General features: G+C 34.7%; 1 protein-coding gene and 1 long non-coding RNA gene across 3 annotated transcripts in view; one reads left to right on the forward strand and one right to left on the reverse strand.

Moving 5' to 3' along the window:
* The window catches only part of LOC138713770 (uncharacterized), a 428,588-nt gene that overhangs the window by 60,985 nt on the left and 346,806 nt on the right, over positions 1-20,797 (reverse strand). The window lies entirely within an intron of this gene.
* LOC138713763 (uncharacterized) overlaps positions 14,412-20,797 on the forward strand; it is an 85,940-nt gene continuing 79,554 nt past the window's right edge. For both annotated transcript variants that reach the window (XM_069846172.1, XM_069846174.1), the window contains exon 1: positions 14,412-14,532. The gene's annotated coding sequence lies outside the window, so the exon portion shown is untranslated. The remainder of the gene's footprint in view (positions 14,533-20,797) is intronic.

Consider the following 20,797-nt stretch of genomic DNA (forward strand, 5'->3'; position numbering starts at 1 on the left):
AGTATATTCTAAACTTAATGTGTGAGGGTGTGTCGAGAAATATTTCTAAGGAATTTCATTTCTGCGGTTTCAATCATTCCTTTACCTGTTCTAGTTGTTGTCCAGTTATCAGTCCCGCAATTATTGTAACAGTGACAGTAATAGCTGAATTAAATTTAAGCGTTTCAAAATTAAGATAGTCGTACAACATAATTTCCTGGAACACCTCATTATTCTCTTTCTCAACTCAAAGAGTCTGTGCCAGAATGTTCGAGGTTCCAAATTAAGGAAACAATCTGTTTAAAATTGCTTCATTGGACATACAAGAATACGAAAGACATCGGGTCCCGCCTCAAGTCAACATAAAAGTAAGCTAGCCCGTTATAATGTAGCTAATGTTTTTCACCTGACCTGAATACCAGCGCACCAAAAACGGAATGGTCAGCCGATGTTGTTCTCTGCTGCTTCATTGTTCTTCGGTGGTTTCGGATGTATTCAGTTTTTACGTAACAGTTCACTAAGCTGTTCTAAACTGTGGTTTGGGTAAGAAAGCAAATCATTGATCTCCTTGGTTACAGGGCTGGATATAGGGGAGTAGTGGGTACAGTGAGACACAAAATATTAAGACATATGTATGCAAGTGATAATTCAAATAGTTTAAAACTCAAGTGCAATAGAAATATAGATTAAAACATGGAGTATAATAATACATAAACAAAAATGTTAATAGATAAAGGTCATAATATACAATACGTGTTTGTAAAAAAATGCAAATGTCTCACTGTTCCCATTCAGGAGGGTACAGTGAGACACCACAGTGTCTATTAACGGACATTGAAATGATTTACATTCAAAAGAAAACAAAAACTTGCTGTCTCTTTATCTTGACAAGTTCTGTACGCTTATTTAGAATCATTTTGATGTCTGATTTCGAAACCATTGGAACATCTGGAACATTTGGGAAAGTGAATTTTCCATGACATTTCAAACTTTTGCGAAAAAATTTAACGAATTTTTGGTGACAACAAAGCATATAATTAGAAGAATTTAATGTAATTCTTTATTATTTTTTACATTTTCTTAAATTTTTTATTTATGAAACCATTAAAATGTAATTTATCCATTATTTTAAGCTACAGTTCCTAAATTGGTTACTAGTATGTTCATTTTTAATGTTAGTTACTGGTAAATGTAATATAATTACAGTTTGTTTTTGCAAATCATTGGTAAATGGGAACAGTGAGACGTCTCAGTGTACCCTTCAATGGCATGTCTCACTGTTCCCTTTACGGATAGTTCATTTAAAAATGATGCCATCACTTCAAAATTAAAACACGAAAGACGAAACTTTGCCAAACGTAATCTCAAATACCATAGTATTAGTTAACAAAACATTCATATTTATATCTCATTTGTACAGGGACATCATTTTATTTTTACTAACATTTCTGATATTAACCTGACTATACCTTTGGATTAACTTACCCCCTTCCACGACTGGAGTTCGATGATACTGGGGTAAAATGCAAACAAATCACTTTACTAGGTATAGGAGGAAAGAAAAGTAGTTCATCCATTTACGTAAACTAGGAAATATCGCTATTTTGAGTTTGATAATTTTCATTGGGTTTTTGTTTAATCAAAATACAGTACAGTATTAACATTAAGTGTTTTTACTCAGGAATTGAGCTATCCATTCTGACGTATTCATTATGCAGTGTAACCTATATTATACTGTTTACAGCACATTAGCGTACAATATAGAGAATGGAGTTAAATTGAAAAATAATCATAATATGGATATTTAAACACATTTTTGAAAATGGTGGCCGTTCATTTCGATAAAGGCTTCAGTTCTAATGTGCATATTATCACGCTATAGACTACTGTACCTAATTCCAATTACCAGTTTCGTCCTTCGTACGAGTAACTCATGTTAAATAATTCTGTACCTACTCTATAAAAGAGTACTTTACGTACTGTAAATTCAGTCTTCACTTCTGCTCGATCCGAAAAGAAAAATTACTCAGACATGCTATCTACTGTCCGTCCAAGTGGTTTTGTCGCAGTGTCGTAGAAAGGGGGAAAATCACGTGACAGTTAATTACTTAACGAGGCCCTTTTATTTAAGTTATATTAAACAGTTGTATAATATTACGTAGACGTCCAATTCCTAACAGAAATTAATGTTTTCAGAAAAGAGCTAAGACTGCCCATCTACTAGCCTTTACAGAGGGGCGAGCAGAAGCGGGTGGCGGGATGCGACGTAGGCAAACGGACTACAGTACCTGTGCGAAAATATGATTCAATATTGAAAGCTCTTTCATCACTGGAAAACGCGAACATATTTCTGGAACGTACTATACTCACTAACTCAGTACTGCTTACTATGATCGTAAGACAACTGTGACCGCATACGCGGCCTTGTTCTGTGTGAAGAAAGGTTGGAAGTTTACTAGTAGAGGGGGTGGAGGTGAAGTACACTCAAAAACTCAGGTACAATAAAAATTGAAGTAAGATAAAATGATGTCCCTGTATGTCCAATATAACCTTCATTAAACACAAGCCAAAATTTTACTTCTGGAGTGAAAAATTACGAATTATTTTTTCATCACTCACCTTTATAACTAGAATCAAATCGAGTATGAAAATACTGTTACTTTACTCATGCAACATATAACTCCACTGTTACCAACATCTCAACATCAAAATTTACCATCTAATAAAAAATGTCTCACTGTTCCCCCTGTCTTACTGTACCCACTTCTCCCCTACAGCACTCCATGTGTACAGACATAAGCTAGTAAATGTAATGGAACAACCAGGAATGACATTGCAATTCTGATGTTCCCACGGGCTGGTCCTTAAGAGTAATTTGTAATGGCTGTTAAATCGACCACATTCTGAGCTGTCATGACATCTAAGAGATCCAGGGTTCAAGCTATTTACCCAACTGTTGTATAAATTGAAAAGGAAAAAGAAGTAAGGATTTAATTACAGGATGACCAGCTGGGACATATTCTTTTCTTCGAATACCCGTGAGGATAGAGTACTGTAGTTGCAAATAATTAGAGTCTTGGGAACTATCATCGGAATGTAATTGAAGCTCCTGCTGTTCAGGTAAGAAGACTCGGAGGTGGCAGAGATGAAATGGAATAACACTTCCTCCAATTCTTTACGCTCCCAATCCGAAACTTAAGGGCCAGTTTCGAGAGCGCCGGCCTTTGGGCGAATCTCCGAGGTGAATAGCCACTAACCATTGAGTAAATTTGTTTAGGAACAAATCACTGACCTCTCCGCGTAGCATCCGTGTGAATGTATGGCACATCACACGGCAGGAAGACAACATTTGTCAGACTACAGCCCTTGGCGTTTAGCTTTGGCAAACAGAGTACGAATCCGGCAGTGGTATATGCAACGTTCGATGCAGCGTCTACCCTACAGAGGATTCACAATAGCAGATGGTCAAGTAGGGCTAAGATGATACCACAGTCTAGTATATACAGTCACGAAGCTCAATACGTAGTAAATATGCATCCATAGATAGTTGCTTACCACTAGGATCGCTACTATCGCCTCATTACAGACAATGCGAAATAGTACCGGCACAGTCTATTGTTCCTAGTACCCTCAAAATTCAAGCTTCGTGACTGAATAACAATAGTAAACTCCCCCCCATTGTGGGTAGCCCTTACGGACTCAGTATATCCTCAAAAAAAATATTATACATATGTAAACATAGATATTAAATTTTAAAGAAGGGAAACAAAGAAAAGGGCGTAAAAATTACAATTGCTATTAATGTGACACCATGTGATTAATTAGGATTTGGCAGGATTTTTTAACACAATTGTCACAATGTCATCCCTCAGAGATGTTGGCAGAGCAAACTGCCGTCGAAATTCTTCGAAAAAAGCTGGTATAGTCCCTCGAGCACCTTTGAGCAAGCCGAATACCTCAACGTGAATTAAGGCATATTTCAGCTTGAAATAGTTGACTGTAGGCTCATAGATCGACTTCTTCTCAAGGTGGACCTCGGCTGACTGATGACATTCTACTTCAGAACGTATCGTGGAGTCCACAATGATGCCCTGTTTAGTGTCAGCATTGTACGCTAAAATATCTACTCGTCTCGTTGACCCATTTTCAGCTAGACAGGAGATTTCTTCTTCTACTATCCATCCCTTATTTCTTAATGCGGCAGCAATTTTGGATCTTACAAGATGATGTCTAGAGTTCCTCAAGAGCAATCCCTGTTCACAGAATCCCAAGACGTGTGCTAAAGTTTCAATCTCCGGGCAGCCATGTCTGCACCGGGTACCGTCGAGAGATCTGCCGGGAACTAGTAGACTGTGATGATACAGTAAAAAAAGTCGGGCTAATTTGTTACATACTTCAAAATATACCAAAGGCTTAGTTTGAAAATTTTAAAAACTACTATTATAGAAGTATATTTTATGACCCTTAAGGAAAAATATCGAACAAAGTTTTGAAAAATATTTGTCCGTCCGTCCGTCCGTCCGCCCGCCCGCCCGCCCGCCCACCCAGGTTGCCAGGCGACGATAAAAAACAAAAGATGCAAAAAGAAATGAATGAGGTGTATAAACAATTGAATACTCTTTCAAATTTAAGTATCACAAGATAGGGGTGCCATATAGTGTACAGTCTCAGTTTAGATATATTTCTCCAGGTGTACCTCAAGGTAGCATTCTAGCCCCTTTTCTCTATTTAATTTACACTCATAATATACCAACACCTAAATCAGATTCTCTAACTGTAGCTCAGTTCGCTGATGACATTGCTGTCCTTAGCAAAGGAGATACTGGTGAACAAGTGACAACCAATCTACAAAACTTTCTACAAGAAATTGAAAAATGGAACAAAAATGAGAACAGCCATGAAAACAAATAAGTCATCAACAGTAACATTCACATACCTCAAAAAAGAAAAAGCACTTCCATTATACCTCAACTGTTCACCAGTACCACAGCATGAAGAAATACGATATCTTGGACTCATCCTAGACAGTCGCTTGATCTGGAATAAACATCTCACTTACACCCTTCAGAGATTAAGGTACAGACTTCATCGATTGAAAGCAATACTTTCTAGCTCTTGTGTTTCCCTTTCCAACAAAAGGTTAATATATGTAATGTTTCTCAAACCTATTTGGCTCTATAGATGTTCATTATGGGGATCGGCTTCTATAAGCCAAATCAAGCGTATTCAAACATTCCAAAATCGGGCACTAAGGATAATCACTGGAGCACCATGGTACATCAGAAATGAAACACTTCATTCAGACCTAGATCTAGCCAAAATAGAGACTGTACTTCATTCTTCCTACACACGGTTTTATGCAACATTGTCAACACATTCTAACAGCTTAATCAACCAGATTCTTCGGAACTTGCCCCCTGCACGGGCTGATCGTCGCTTCAAGAGGAAAAGACACACTGATTTGTTGATACTTTGAGGAACGTTAATGGACGTCACCCTCTCCACAAGTCTCATATTGTTGAAATGTTAATTATTTAAGCACAATTGATAGTACCAATGTACAAAAATTGTCAAATAAATTAAAAAAAAGGGGTGCCGTTTGAAATTTGAAAGTGGAATGACTGGAGGTGAGGGGATGAAACTTAATAATCAGTTTAAACTGGTTTTAAACTTCTCCCTCAATATTTAAATTGACGTGTTTTTTGTTTAATTAAATCCTATTTAAATTATATAGCTATTTAGACTGGGAAGTTTTGAAATGAATGCTCTGTATACAAGAACAATAAGATATCACTGAAGTTTTAGGGAGGAAAAAGAAAAAGTTTGAAACCATCAAATAAATATACCAACCGAGAATTAAAATAGAAAGGTATTCTTACCAAAAACATTTTTTCTTAAACATTTCTCAACACACCGGGAATTTGGTAAAACTTCATATTCTAATGGAAGTCGATTATAAGTTATTAAAAATGCTTATATAAATGTCACCTTTCAGGAATAGCTCCCTGTAAACTGATTTGAATAATTTCAAGGAAAAATTGTTCCGAGGCCTGGTAACGACAATTTAAATCTCACAGGAAAAGCGTGCACTCAATGCTTAGTCTTTGACGTCTTGTCAACCCACTTGAGGTATGTAGATATAAAAGGGAATAATTGAACCGAGGTCTGGTAGAGTTCCTGGCTGCCTCAGACGGTAGAGCGTTGGTGCGCTCACGCATAGGTCCCGGGTTCGATACCCGGCCTCGGAACAATTTTTCCCTTGATTCAAAAGATTACTTAATTCCTTTCGTATCATAAATAACAGTCCACACCTGTGGAGTAACGGTTAGCGCGTCTGGCCGCGAAACCAGGTGGCTCGGTTTTCGATTCCCGGTAGTGGCAAGTTACCTGGTTGAGGTTTTTCCGAGGTTTTCCCTTAACTCAATATGAGCAAATTCTGAGTAACTTTCGGTGCTGGACCCCGGACTCTTTTCACCGGCATTCTCACCTTCATCTCATTCAGACGCTAAATAACCTAAGATGTTGATAAAACGTCGTAAAATAACCTACTTAAAAATCATAAATAAGAGAATCATTCTCAAAAAGAAATGATATTTGTTTGTAACAAGTGCAACGAAGCACATGGGTACGGCTAGTGAAAAATAAATGTAACTCCAAATTCTTCATAAATGTCTAAAGCAGCACATGAATTAATTTTTTCAAATTTATATGTGCTTTGATAGAAAAATTACAGAAAATATTATTTTTTTTTGTATCACAATAACCCTACGTGATCCTAAGTATAAGTTATATGTACAGTTGGAGTATTACTAGGGTTAGAATTTGTTGTGTCGTTAATATTATAACATTATAGTAAAATATCAGCAATAATATCGGTTGTAGCAGTAGTAGTAGTAGTAGTAGTAGTAGTAGTAGTAGTAGTAGTAGTAGTAGTAGTAGTAGTAGTAGTAGTAGTAATAACAATAATAATAACAATAATAATAACATGGAAAAACCAAGGCACACCTACATCGTTTCGGGATCAAAGACGACTCAGCGTGTTCATGCCTTCAAGATGCACAAACGGTAGATCACCTAATATACTCATGTGTCAAATTGAATAAACAAATGGATATACTGAAGCAGGGAATATATAGAAATCAAGATAGATGGCCAGTGTCACATGAGAAACTATTGTTAAAACACTGTAAGGGATTCAGAAACTTTGTTCAATCAATAGATTTCACATCACTCTAAATATTGTAAATAGTGAAAAAACTACTGTACTTAAAATTAGTATTAGTATTAGTATTCAGTAGTAGTAGTAGTAGTTAGATATTAGCCTATGTTAAAATCATTATAAGCAATTCACCACCATTATTAAGTCAATAGACTTCACGACAGTGTATTATATTGCAAATAGTGAAAATACTACTCCAGTGAAAATAGTATTAGTATTAATAATCTATAGGCCTACTAATAATAAATCTATAGCCGAAATTTTTCTGATAATTTTCGATTTTCCAAAAATAATTGGTCCTAACATATATAATTAACCACCCTGAAACCGAAAATCGCTTTTTTGAAATTTTTGTTTGTATGTATGTCTGTCTGTCTCTCTGTATGTTTGTTACCTTTTCACTCGATAAAGGCTGAACCAATTTCGATGAAAATTGGAATATAAATTAAGTTCGTTGTAACTTAGATTATAGGCTATATGGCATTCAAAATACGTTATTTAAAAGGGGGGTTATAAGGGGCCCTGAATTAAATAAATCGAAATATTATTGATTTTTGTGAAATATGTTACATAACAACAGTTTCTTTGAAAATGATTTCTGATAAGTTTTATTCTCTGAAAAATTTTGATAGGATTGATATTTAATGAGATAAATGAGTTTTAAAATTAAAATAACTGCCATCTAAGGCGGTGTATTGAAATAAAAAACAAATGACTTCGTCTATAAGGGGCCTTGGAGAGCAACAATCGAAAGCTATGAAAGATAGCCTACATAGAATGTTTCTGTGTTTGTATGAAGTAATAGCGGAAGCTAAATTAACCGATTTGTATAATTAATTATTGTTTCACCATTGGAAAGTGTAGTTTCTCTAGATGGACATAACGCTACAATGTTATCAACAGTAATCTCACTAGATGTTTTGATTTATCTAGAGAAAATCAAAACTCGAGTGGGATTTAATTGACTATTACACGATTAGAAGAAAGTATATAAAAATTAGAAGTAACGAAGTACTCCAATACAATAAAATATTAATTGACTTACGAAAATACAACTGTCTTCAAATGTATTATTGTACCATCTCAACATTACAAATATTACGCTAAATGCATGCTAGATGGCAGTAGTGTCTTTATACAGACACTGTAATGATTACTATTCAATAAATCTTAATATTAAACAATCTCTGATACGTGACTATCCATAATATCATATAGCAGAAGTTCTTTTTATCCTCTCAGAGCAGAAGCTATAACATAACCTAACTAATATACACAAGTGTTAGAAAAGTTTTAATTAACGACGATGACATAAAAAATAAACATGAATAATTTTAAAAGGAATAATTATTGAATGTACAATTTTTAAATTTGAATGTGATTGGTGGTTCTATTGATGTTATATTGGACGTGTGCGTAATAGAAGTGGAACTCGTTGATTTAGGCCTACATGGTGTATTCAACTTATTCAGAATTTCCGAATAAATAATTTTAAAAGGAATAATTATTGAATGTACAATTTTCAAATTTGAATGTGGTTGGTGGTTCAATTGATGTTATATTGGACGTGTGCGTAATAGAAGTGGAACTCGTTGATTTAGGCCTACATGGTGTATTCAACTTATTCAGGATTTCCGAATGGTGCTCTTCATTTATTTGTAAATCGCATTTCAGAAGATGCATAGGTATGATCAGTGATTTTTATTAATTCTTGTTCTTGAATGCCAATGCGAGTCATATTTGAAACTGCTGTGCATCGACTGGAGTGGTTTGTAATTTTATATATATTTTTGCCGTCCAGACCAGCGCAGTTTCAAATGTTGGCAAACAAAGAAACAAATGCTAGGGACGCGATAAAATTAAACAAATGCTAGGGACGCGATAAAATCAAACAAATGCTAGGGACGCGATAAAATTGTGCGATAAGCAGCCATGATTGGTTGAAATACGTCCTTTCGTACCGTTTTATTGGTCAAAAGTAGTATGACGTAGTAAGAGTGTAATAGTCACAGTAACTTCTGAGTGAATCGAGGACAGGTAAGATTAAAATAGATTATTATGCACAGAAAACTTGATAGGCTATTCTGTATATTCGTTTCCTGTATTTCCTAAACTAATTTTTACGACCAAATGAGTGGTCTCTGGATCAAAATGATAGCACTTTAATTTTTTAATTCAATTTAAATTAAGTAACATAATAAACGATTTATCCTTATATCAAACACGAATGTTCCCTGGATCAAACGTCCTATTTTAATTATGTAATTACTTTATATTTATTTATAACGGGTGCAGCGGAGCGCACGGGTACGGCTAGTTTTAAATAATTCATAAACTCTATTCAGTCAGCTGACTTTACATCCTTGTAAATATTATAAATAGTTTACTATTAGTTTTTGTTTTAATTTCCGACAGAATGTAAAAACAGTGTAGCAACAAATGTGTGTAATATTGCATTACTGCAATGGAGCATACTGAATAAAAAGGGGACACATTTTTTTTAGAAAAAAAATAACAATAATAATAATAATAATAATAATAATTTATAAATAAAACGCAAGTATCGTGATTGTGATTATTCAGGTAACAACTGAAGGTTCACAGCTGGACCAAATGTCGTGGTGTGGCGATGTACCTGGTGATGAATAATGATTTTACTGTCATCTCTAAAAATACCTAGAAATAAAAAAACTACGGTCATGTCTCGTCATCATGATTATAAAATATTGCTATCTTAATGTCATGTTTCAGAGTGATCCTGAAGCAACTTCCCCGAGCCTTTCAAGTGTAAAATAGTTGAAGTCTCATCTCCAGGTTTCATAGTCGTCAAGCTGTCTTTTATTACGTGCAAGTCTGATTTAAAGTTTATTTAGTAGGTAACTCTTAACAATGGACAATAGTACATCTGCTTTCCACGCCGGAGACCAGCGTTCATACCCAGATGAGTTCAAGGTCAAATTTCTAAAGGACAAAGATGTGTATTTCCATATCTCCTTTAATCAAATTTGGGTCATTGAACCTCGCTGTTTTTATTGCATATTCATTCACATTAATTTTATCTTGATCTTTAAATTCAGGTTTTGAAATAATGTCCTTGTAGTAATTCTAAGCACTTCTTTATGCTGGATAATAGATTCAATCAAGTGACTGAACATGGTTCACGCAACGCAGGAGAAATGTAGATTTGAACTATAGTGCGGCAATGGACGAATCGTATTGGAAGCAGGTCGCTGTGTACGGGTCGAGTTTCATCGTGGACATTTGTTCGCCCATTGTTGAACATTTCGCAACATTTTCTCACATTTCTTTCATTCATTACAGTATCACCATACACTTCTTTCAATTGCCGGTAAATTTCTGCAGGTTTCAAATGTCGGGCATTCAAAAATCGAATCACACTCCTCACCTCACAGTCGGCGGGATTATCAATCACATCGTCCATTTTGAAGTAACACAAAATGCACAATGGCGACTTGTTGCAACCAGTACTCACAACATTATGAGAACACATGTTAAGGAAGCCAGTTGACCTTCAAACAAGGAAGGGGAGTCAGCTGCGCGGCGGGTATGCGCGAACGGTCATTATTTCCTGGATCCCCCTCGTAGCATATACTTTTTGGAGTGTTATGTCAGTTGTTATAATTTATGTCTTTTGTTTAGGAATGTATTTAGAATACTATCCTCGTTATCATTTGTATTATAATTTATTCATTTATAAGATTAAATCCTTTCACTTTCAACTTTCATTATTTTTAATTGTTTTTATTTAGTAAATATTTTTATGCTCGACCATGCCGAAATGTAGTAATTATACATCTGGTAGCAGCCCTTTAATGGACCTCATTAAACTACACCTATTCATTAAAGTTCAGGTGTTCCACCAATCAGAAAATACCACTGTAGCAATATGAAAGCGCAAGTATCGATTATTCTCGGATATGCAATCGAAAGACAACTAGCGAAAAGGCACGGAGGCTGGAAATCCAATACTGTCGCAGAAGGTTATGTTCTGTTACTATAATAATTAGCGTTAATTGTAAATAATATTTAAATAAATTCAATTTGTCATCTCGTTTTTCAATGTCTAAATAAATTTCAAGGTTATATCAAGATTAATGTTTATTTTACTCTCTAGATTATATCAAGGTCAATGACATTTGTTTCTCGGAAAAAATCAATATTTTCGCGTCTGCGCAGATCTCAAAATTTATGAGGTAGGCTATTGCACTCACATAACAATAACATGAATACTTATGAATAATTTCAAGTTAGAAATATGGTCGAGCATAAAAAGTCGTATGAAACTTGCCTACAATGGTAATTAAGACGCTCGTATGAAAATTATGAAACTCGCTTGCGCTCGTTTCATAAACATACTCGCGTCTTAATTACTACCATTATAGGCTCGTTGCATAATGTACTATTATCTACTTTCATTGTTAATGTTTTGTAATGAAATTGCCATGTGCTGAACTGTTAAATAAATAAATAAATGAATAAATAAATAAATAAATAAATAAATAAATAAATAAATAAATAAATAAATAAATAAATAAGTAAATAAGTAAGTCAATAAATAAGTAAATAAATATGTAAATAAATAAAAAATAAGTAAGTAAATAAGTAAGTAAATAAATAAATATGTAAATAAATAAGTAAATAAGTAAGTAAATAAGTAAGAAAATAAATAAGTGAGTAAATAAATAAGTAAGTAAATAAAGTTGGTAAATAAATAAATAAGTAAGTAAGTAAATAAATAATAAATAAGTTAGTAAATAAGTAAATAAGTGAGTAAATAAGTAATGAAATAAGTAAATAAGTATATAAGTAAATAGATAAATGAATAAATAAATAAACAATTAAATAAGTAATTATTATTATTATTATTATTATTATTATTATTATTATTATTATTATTACATATGGTGCTGAAACATGGAAATTTAATAAAAACTTGGATTATTTAAGAAGATCAGCGAGACATTCGAAATTAGAAAAAATTAGAAAGACATTTATACGAGATGAAATGTACATTCAACATTGTTCTGTTTTGGTCTATGTGAGATATAAGCAGTTGACCCGGTATGGGCATGTGAGAAGAATGCCAGAAGAACGATTACCTGAAATGGTGCTGGAATGGTGTCCGCCTGGGAGAAGAAGGAAAGGGAGGCCTCGAGATTCATGGTTACAAGAGATCAGAACAGGGGTGAGAGACTGCAGACTGAATGACATGGATTGGATGGACAGAGAAGAGTGGAAAACAAAAATAAGACTTCAAGACTTTAGGCACAGAAAAATGTGTAAACATTAGAAATCTGTCTATAAATAACAATTATTATTAATTCTAACTCCCGTGTTTCATCTCGTAGGTTGGGAAGTATGATGATGTACAAGGACATCATTTTATTTTTTCTTCAATTTTTATTGTACCTGAATTTTTGAATGTACTTCACTCCCATCCCTTCTACTAATGAAGTTCAACCGTCCTCCACACAGATCCAAGACCGCATATACAGTCATAGTAAACAGTTTGTTCCAAAAATATGTTCGCGTTTTCCAGTGAAGAAAGAGCTTTCAATATTGCATCATTTTCCATTTTCCTATGTCGCATTCCAGTTTCCCCCACCTGCTTCTATTCGCCTCTCTGTAAATGCTAGTGGCTAGGCTGTCTTAGCTCTTTTGTGAGAACATTAATTTCTATTAGGAATTGGACGTCTACGTAATATTATACCCATACAAGTGTTTAAAATAGCTTAAATAAAAGAGCCTCGTTAAGTAATTAACCGTCACGTGATTTTCTCCCTTTCTACGAAGGTGCAACGTAACCACTTGGACGGACAGTAGATAGTATGTCTGAGTAATTTTATCTTTTCGGATCGGGCAGAAGTGAAGATTGAATTTACAGTATGTAAGGTCTCTTTTATAGAGTAGGTACAGAATTATTTCAACATGAGTTACTGATACGAAGTACGAACCTGGTAATTGGAATTAGGTACAATAGTCTATAGTGCGATGATATGCAAATTAGAACTGAAGCCTGTATCGAAATGAACGGCCACCATTTCCAAAAATGTGTTTAAATATCCATATTATGATTATTATTTTTCAATTTAACTTCATTCTCTATAGTGTACGCTAATGTTCTGTAGACAGTATAATATACACTGCATAATGAATACGTTCGCATGGATAACTCGAGTAAAACACTTATTATTAATACAGTACTATATATTGATTAAACAAAAACCTAATGAAAATCGTCAAACTCAAAATTGCGATATTTCCTAGTTTACGTAATTAGATGAACTAATTTTCTTCCCTCCTATACTTAGTAAAGTGGTTTGTTTGTATATTACGCCAGTATCATCGAATTCCAGTCGTGGAAGGGGGTAGCAAACGGTGTTTCCGGTTCTTAATCGTTGATCCAAAGGTATAGCCAGGTTAATATTAGAAATGTTAGTAAAAATAAAATGATCTCCCTGTATTTTCTCTACTATTGTCAAGAATGACATAAGATATCTACACGATTATTTAGCGTTGGTGAAATTGGTGGTCTCAGATGAATCAGAGGATTCAGCGTGGGACTGATTACCTAACATTCGCCTTACAGTGTAGAGAACTTCGGAAAAACCCAACGACGTAATCAGCAGTACCGAGAATCGAACCCAGTCCACTTCCGAACGCAGTCCCGGAGCACCTGTCCAGTCCGTTACCCCAGACGACGCCGGTGGCAGTGGTGTGGTCAGATATTAAGGAAGTGTAGCTATAGCAACCGTAATGTACTTCACGTCTAGGAATTTTCCTCGAGGGGACAAATAAAATTCATGTTTCTGTCACGATATCAGGCCTACCTGGTTTCAAACCAGAGTTCCTCTGAACGCGAACCAGAGACATCATCCCCAGCAGAGGAGGGATTAGCATATGGTCATAGCGTGCTTAATTGAAAACTAAAGCTGTAATTTACGGGGAATATAATTATAGTCGGTGTTGGACGCAATTAGAGTCGTGCAGGGGTAATGAGTCACTCACCTTGTCTTGGAAGTTTTTGGGTAGAGGGAGATGTTCTCACGAACTTTATATGAGTCTTAGGAAGCCGGACGCCATCTTCGTCTCCTCATTATCCCCAACCAACAGCAGCAGAAGACATGATGATGTTGCTATATCCAGTCGTTTAATCCTCTTCCCCCTCCTGCCCCTCTTCGTCTTCCTAACCTGCGAAGCTATTTGCTATATAAAACAGCCGTGCCTATCCTTGGTTAACTCACAAGTTCAAGTTCAGTGCACTCGTCAAGGTGGTTCCTGCAGACGACTCGAAATTCCGAGCAACTTAACAAGTAAGCGCCAGATTTCGAAGTGCATTAGCATAGCGTGTGGTGCAAACCAGTGCTCTATCGTCGAATTTTAAAAGAATTACTTATATTAACTTCATTTTTATCCCAAATAGGGAAAAATATTTATTACAATATTAATATTTAAATAGAATTATTCATAAATTGAAATTAAAGTCAATATTTTATTAAAGAAAAAATATACAGAATAAATCGTGAATAATGTCATTAACTTGAGGGGGTTATTCTTTGAGATATTTCAAACAAAATAATTGCATATAATTTTACTCGTTTTTACATCCTTTTCGAGATAAAAATTGTTTTATATGAAATATTTCATAGCGTATTTTGGGAAAGCTATTGATTTAATTGCCAATATGCTTATTCAATTTAAGAGAGCAGTGTATTATGATTATAAATGATTGAAAGAATTCAATGGTATTCGGGTAAAGTGGGTTGTCATTTTTTGTGCAAGTGGAGTTTTGTTATCCCGAAAAGACAAAGTATATGATTATGTCTCGTGACGAGAATATTGTACGAAATGGAAATATAAAAACTGAAAATTTATCTTTTGAAGAGGTGGAGAAGTTCAAATATCTTGGAGCAACAGTAACAAATATAAATGACACTCGGGGGGAAATTAAACGAAGAATAAATATGGGAAATGCCTGTTATTGCATATATTTCTGCTCGTTTTTACTTCCTTTTCGAGATAAAAATTGTTTTATATGAAATATTTCATAGCGTGTTTTGGGAAAGCCATTGATTTAATTCCCAATATGATCATAAATGATTGAAAGAATTCAATGGTATTCGGTTAAAGTGGGTTGCCATTTTTTGTGCAAGTGGAGTTTTGTTATCCCGAAAAGACAAAGTATATGATTATGTCTCGTGACGAGAATATTGTACGAAATGGAAATATAAAAATTGGAAATTTATCCTTTGAAGAGGCGGAGAAGTTCAAATATCTTGGAGCAACAGTAACAAATATAAATGACACTCGGGAGGAAATTAAATACAGAATAAATATGGGAAATGCCTGTTATTATTCGGTTGAGAGGCTTTTATCATCCAGTCTGCTGTCAAAAAATCTGAAAGTTAGAATTTATAAAACAGTTATATTACCTGTTGTTCTTTATGGTTGTGAAACTTGGACTTTCACTTTGAAAGAGGAACATAGATTAAGGGTGTTTGAGACTAAGGTGCTTAGGAAATATTTGGGTCTAAGAGGGATGAAGTTACAGGAGAATGGAGAAAGTTACACAACATAGAACTGCACGCATTGTATTCTTCACCTGACATAATTAGAAACATTAAATCCAGACGTTTAAAATGGGCAGGGCATGTAGCACGTATGGGCGAATCCAGAAATGCATATAGAGTGTTAGTTGGGAGGCCGGAGGAAAAAAGACCTTTGGGGAGGCCGAGACGTAGATGGGAAGGTAATATTAAAATGGATTTGAGGGAGGCGGGATATGATGATAGAGAATGGATTAATCTTGCTCAGGATAGGGACCAATGTCGGGCTTATGTGAGGGCGGCAATGAAACTCCGGGTTCCTTAAAAGCCAGTAAGTCAGTAAGTATTCTTTGAGATATTTCAAACAAAAAAAGTTGCACATAAGCTTAATTTTACTCGTTTTTACTTCCTTTTCGAGATAAAAATTGTTTTATATGAAACATTTCATAGCGTGTTTTGGAAAAACTATTGATTTAATTCCCAATATGATTAGACAATTTAAGAGAGCAGTGTATTATGATTATAAATGATTGAAAGAATTCGATGGTGTTCGGGTAAAGTGGGTAGTCATTTTTTGTGTAAGTGAAGTTTTGTTCCCCATAGGAAAACACAAGTGAAGTTCTACAAGTGGGTGTGAAAAAGCAAAATAATGCTAGCATTTAATGTGTTTTATTTGTGTATAAATTATTTGCAGTAAGGTTCCGATGTTTAATTTTCATTTAACTAAAAACTCATTTTTATGACTTATCTCCCTTTACCCAAACACCATCGAATTACAGTTTTGTCCTTTAAATGTGCAGAAATTTGATCCGAACAAATGTAACATTGTAAAATTCTTTTGCAGAAGGAAAAGTTACACTTGTTAGGATCAAATTTCTGTACCTTCAAAGGACAAAACTGAAATTTTTTCAAATTTTTTTTAACATAATATATTGCTCTCTTGAATTGGCTGAGCATATTGGGAATTAAATCTACGGCTTTCCTAAAACACGCTATGAAATGTTTCACATAAAACAATTTTTATCTCGAAAAGGAAGCAAAAACGAGCAAAATTATATTAAAATTTTTGTTTGAGATATCTCAAAGAATAACCCCCTGAAATTAATGACATTACTTACGATTCACTCTCTATAACTACCCATTATTTTAACTATTTTCAAGTATCGAAGATTTCATTACTCATAAAAAGGATACAGATATCCATTATTATTATTATTATTATTATTATTATTATTATTATTATTATTACTATTATTATTATTTTTATTATCATTATTATTATTATTATTATTATTATTATTATTATTATTATTATTACTTACAAATGGATTTTAAGAAACACGGAGGCTCATTGCCGCCCTCACATAAGCCCGCCATCGGACCCTATCCTGTGCAAGATTAATCCACTCTCTATCATCATATCCCACCTCCCTTAAATCCATTTTAATATTATCCTCCTATCTACGTCTCCGTCTCCCCAAAGGTCTTATTCCCTCCAGCCTCCCAACTAACACTCTATATACATTTCTAGATACGCCCATACGTGCTACATCCCCTGCCCATCTCAAACGTCTGGATTTAATGTTTCTAATTATGTCAGGTGGAGAATACAATGCGTGCAGTTCTGTGTTGTGCAACTTTCTCCATTCTCCTGTAACTTCACCCCTCTTAGCCCCAAATATTTTCTTAAGAACCTTATTCTCAAACATCCTTAACCTCTGTTCCTCTCTCAGAGTGAGAGTCCAAGTTTCACAGCCATATAGAAGAACTGGTAATATAACTGTTTTATAAATTCTAACTTTCAGATTTTTTGACAGTAGACTGGATGATAAAAGCCTCTCAGCCGAATAATAACAGGCATTTCCCATATTTATTCTGTGTTTAATTTCTTCCCGAGTACCATTTATATTGGTTACTGTTGTTCCCAGGTTTTTGAATTTTTCCACCTCTTCAAAGAATAAATTTCCAATTTTTATATTTTCATTTCGTACAATATTCTGGTCACCGAGACATAATCATATACTTTGTCTTTTCGGGATTTACGTTCAAACCTATCTCTTTACTTGCTTCAAGTAAAATTCCCGTATTTTCCCTAATCGTTTTTGGATCCTCTCCCAACATATTCACATCATCCGCATAGACAAGCAGCTGATGTAACCCGTTCAATTCCAAACCCTGTTATCCTGGACTTTCCTAATGGCATACTCTAGAGCAAAGTTAAATAGTAAAGGTGATAGTGCATCTCCTTGCTTTAGCCCACAGTGAATTGGAAAAGCATCAGATAGAAACTGACCTATATGGAATCTGCTGTACGTTTCACTGAGACACATTTTAATTAATCGAAGTAGTTACTTGGGAATACCACATTCAATAAGAATATCATATAAAATTTCTCTCTTTACCGAGTCACATGCCTTCTTTGAAATCTATGAGGAACTGATGCATTGTACCCTTTTACGAGTACTCCCATTTTTCTCCATTATCTGTCGAATAAAAATATCTGATCAATAGTTTATCTATTACGCCTAAAACCGCACTGATGATCCCCAATAATATCATATACATATGGAGTTAATCTTCTCAAAAGAATATTGGACAAAATTTTGTATGACGTCAACAAAAATGATATTCCTCGAAAGTTACTACAGTTAGTCTTGTCTCCTTTCTTAAAGATAGGTACGATTATGGACTCCTTCCATTGAAAAGATCGATATTTCTAAAAAGTGAATTTACTGGCTGATATGTTGATACATAAGTCTATTAAATGGTGCAGTTCAAGTTAAGGGCAGTATGAGTCAGACAGAAATAGTTCCCAGATTAATTTAAACGTCATAGCGGTACGAGTTGACAGGACATCACGCAACATTCCACTAATATAGGAAGCGGAAATCTTACGAAAATGAAGCACGAGGGCCAATTTATGTTGAATAAGATGTAAACAAAGCACATTCATAACAGTGAACTTCTATTCAGAGACTTCCGTCGTAATGTAGAAAGACTAATGTACCATGTAATAATAATAATAATAATAATAATAATAATAATAATAATAATAATAATAATAATAATAATCATCATCATCATAATGATAATCATAAATAATAAATCTGAAATATACGACTGAAGTTTCGGAGACAGAAAGAAGCACAAGGACTTCACTACGAGGAATTACATCAACCTGCAACAGACATGTACGATGTAACTGTTCACGGAGGTCCTTGCACGTAACACGCGTGTACAAGAGTATTGTTGTTAGTATTCAAGAGGCGATTGCGTTCCAGCCATGCCTCTACACGATCTGATGAGCAAACCACGAAGTTTCTCACACGTACACATTCAAAGCACCCACAAATCTATCCCGCTATTGTCGAACAATACATCTGTTAGACATTTTATAAACGCATTTTTGACGTGAAAAGTCTGTGTTCGAGCTACAAGAGAGAAAAAGTGGAACATTTTGACATGAAAAGTTTATTCTAACGTCATTCTTGGTACCATGAAAACAAATGTAAGATGAACTTCGTGCCTCGAGGTTTTCCACAGAGATCCCTCCCTCATGTGGTAGCTCTTAGGTTACGTCCATTTTTTTTTTATTTTCTCCTTCTAAACTCTCTTATCTTCCTTGAAACGGAAAGGTGAATCTTTTTTTAGTTAGAATTCATTTAGGTGTAGGGTAAACTAGGGTCTGTTGGACAGTCGGGCATGTTGGACACTCCGTACTTTAACGTGTTACCACGCCACTTGTGGGCACCACACTCTGCTAGAAGTCAATGACGGAAGTAGCCCCAGTCGTGGCTACTTCCGTCATTGAATTCTAGCAGAATATGGTGCCCACAAGTGGCGTGGTAACACGTTAAAGTACGGAGTGTCCAACATTCCCGACTGTCCAACAGACCCTAGTTTACCCTATTCATTTTACGTCAAAATTGTTGCTTTTTCAACTGCGGATTAGATAAAGATGAACAGTACAACGGCTTTGCGCCATAGTTTATGATACCAAGTAAGTATTCTGTCCTTGAAAGTTAAATTAGATAAAGACAAACAACACAATGATTTTGTGCCATAGTTTATGATACCAAGAAAGTATCCTCTCCTTGTATTTTAAATTAGATAAAGATAAACGGCACAATGATTTTGCGACATAATCTGTGATATCAAGAAAGCATCCAGTTCTAGTAAGTTAAATTAGATAAAATCGACAGTGCAATGATTTTGCGCCATAGTCTGTGATACCAAGTAAGTATTCCCTCTTCGTAAATTAAATTAAAGATCTACACTACAATGATTTTGCATCACAATTTGCGATACCAAGAAAGTATCCTTTCCTTGTAAGTTAAATTAGATATAGGTTAACTACACAATGATTTTGCGCCATACTCTGTGATACCAAGAAAGTATCCTCTCCTTGTAAGTTAAATTAGATATAGGTTAACTACACAATGATTTTGCGCCATACTCTGTGATACCAAGAAAATATCCTCTCCTTGTAAGTTAAATTAGATAAAGATTAACAGCACAATGATTTTACGCCATAGTTTGTGATACCAAGAAAGTATCCTCTCCTTGTAAGTTAAATTAGATAAAGATTAACAGCACAATGATTTTGCGCCACAGTCTGTGCTACCAAGAAAGTATCCTCTCCTTGTAAGTTAAATTAGATAAAGATTAACAGCACAATGATTTTGCGCCACAGTCTGTGCTACCAAGAAAGTATCCTCTCCTTGTAAGTTAAATTAGATAAAGATTAACAGCACAATGATTTTGCGCCACAATCTGTGACACCAAGAAAGTATCCCCTCCTTGTAAGTTAAATTAAATAAAGATTAATAGCACAATGATTTTGCGTCATAGTCTGGGGTAGCAAAAAAGTATCCTCTCCTTGCAAAATTAATTAGATAAAGATCTACACAACAATGATTTTCCGCCGCAATCTGTGATACCAAAAATGTATCCCTTCCTTGCAACTTAAATTAGATAAAGATTAGCACCACAATGATTTTGCACCATAGTTTATGATACCAAGAAAGTATCC

Source organism: Periplaneta americana, chromosome 14 (genome assembly GCF_040183065.1).
Source record: "Periplaneta americana isolate PAMFEO1 chromosome 14, P.americana_PAMFEO1_priV1, whole genome shotgun sequence".
Lineage (NCBI taxonomy): Eukaryota > Metazoa > Arthropoda > Insecta > Blattodea > Blattidae > Periplaneta > Periplaneta americana.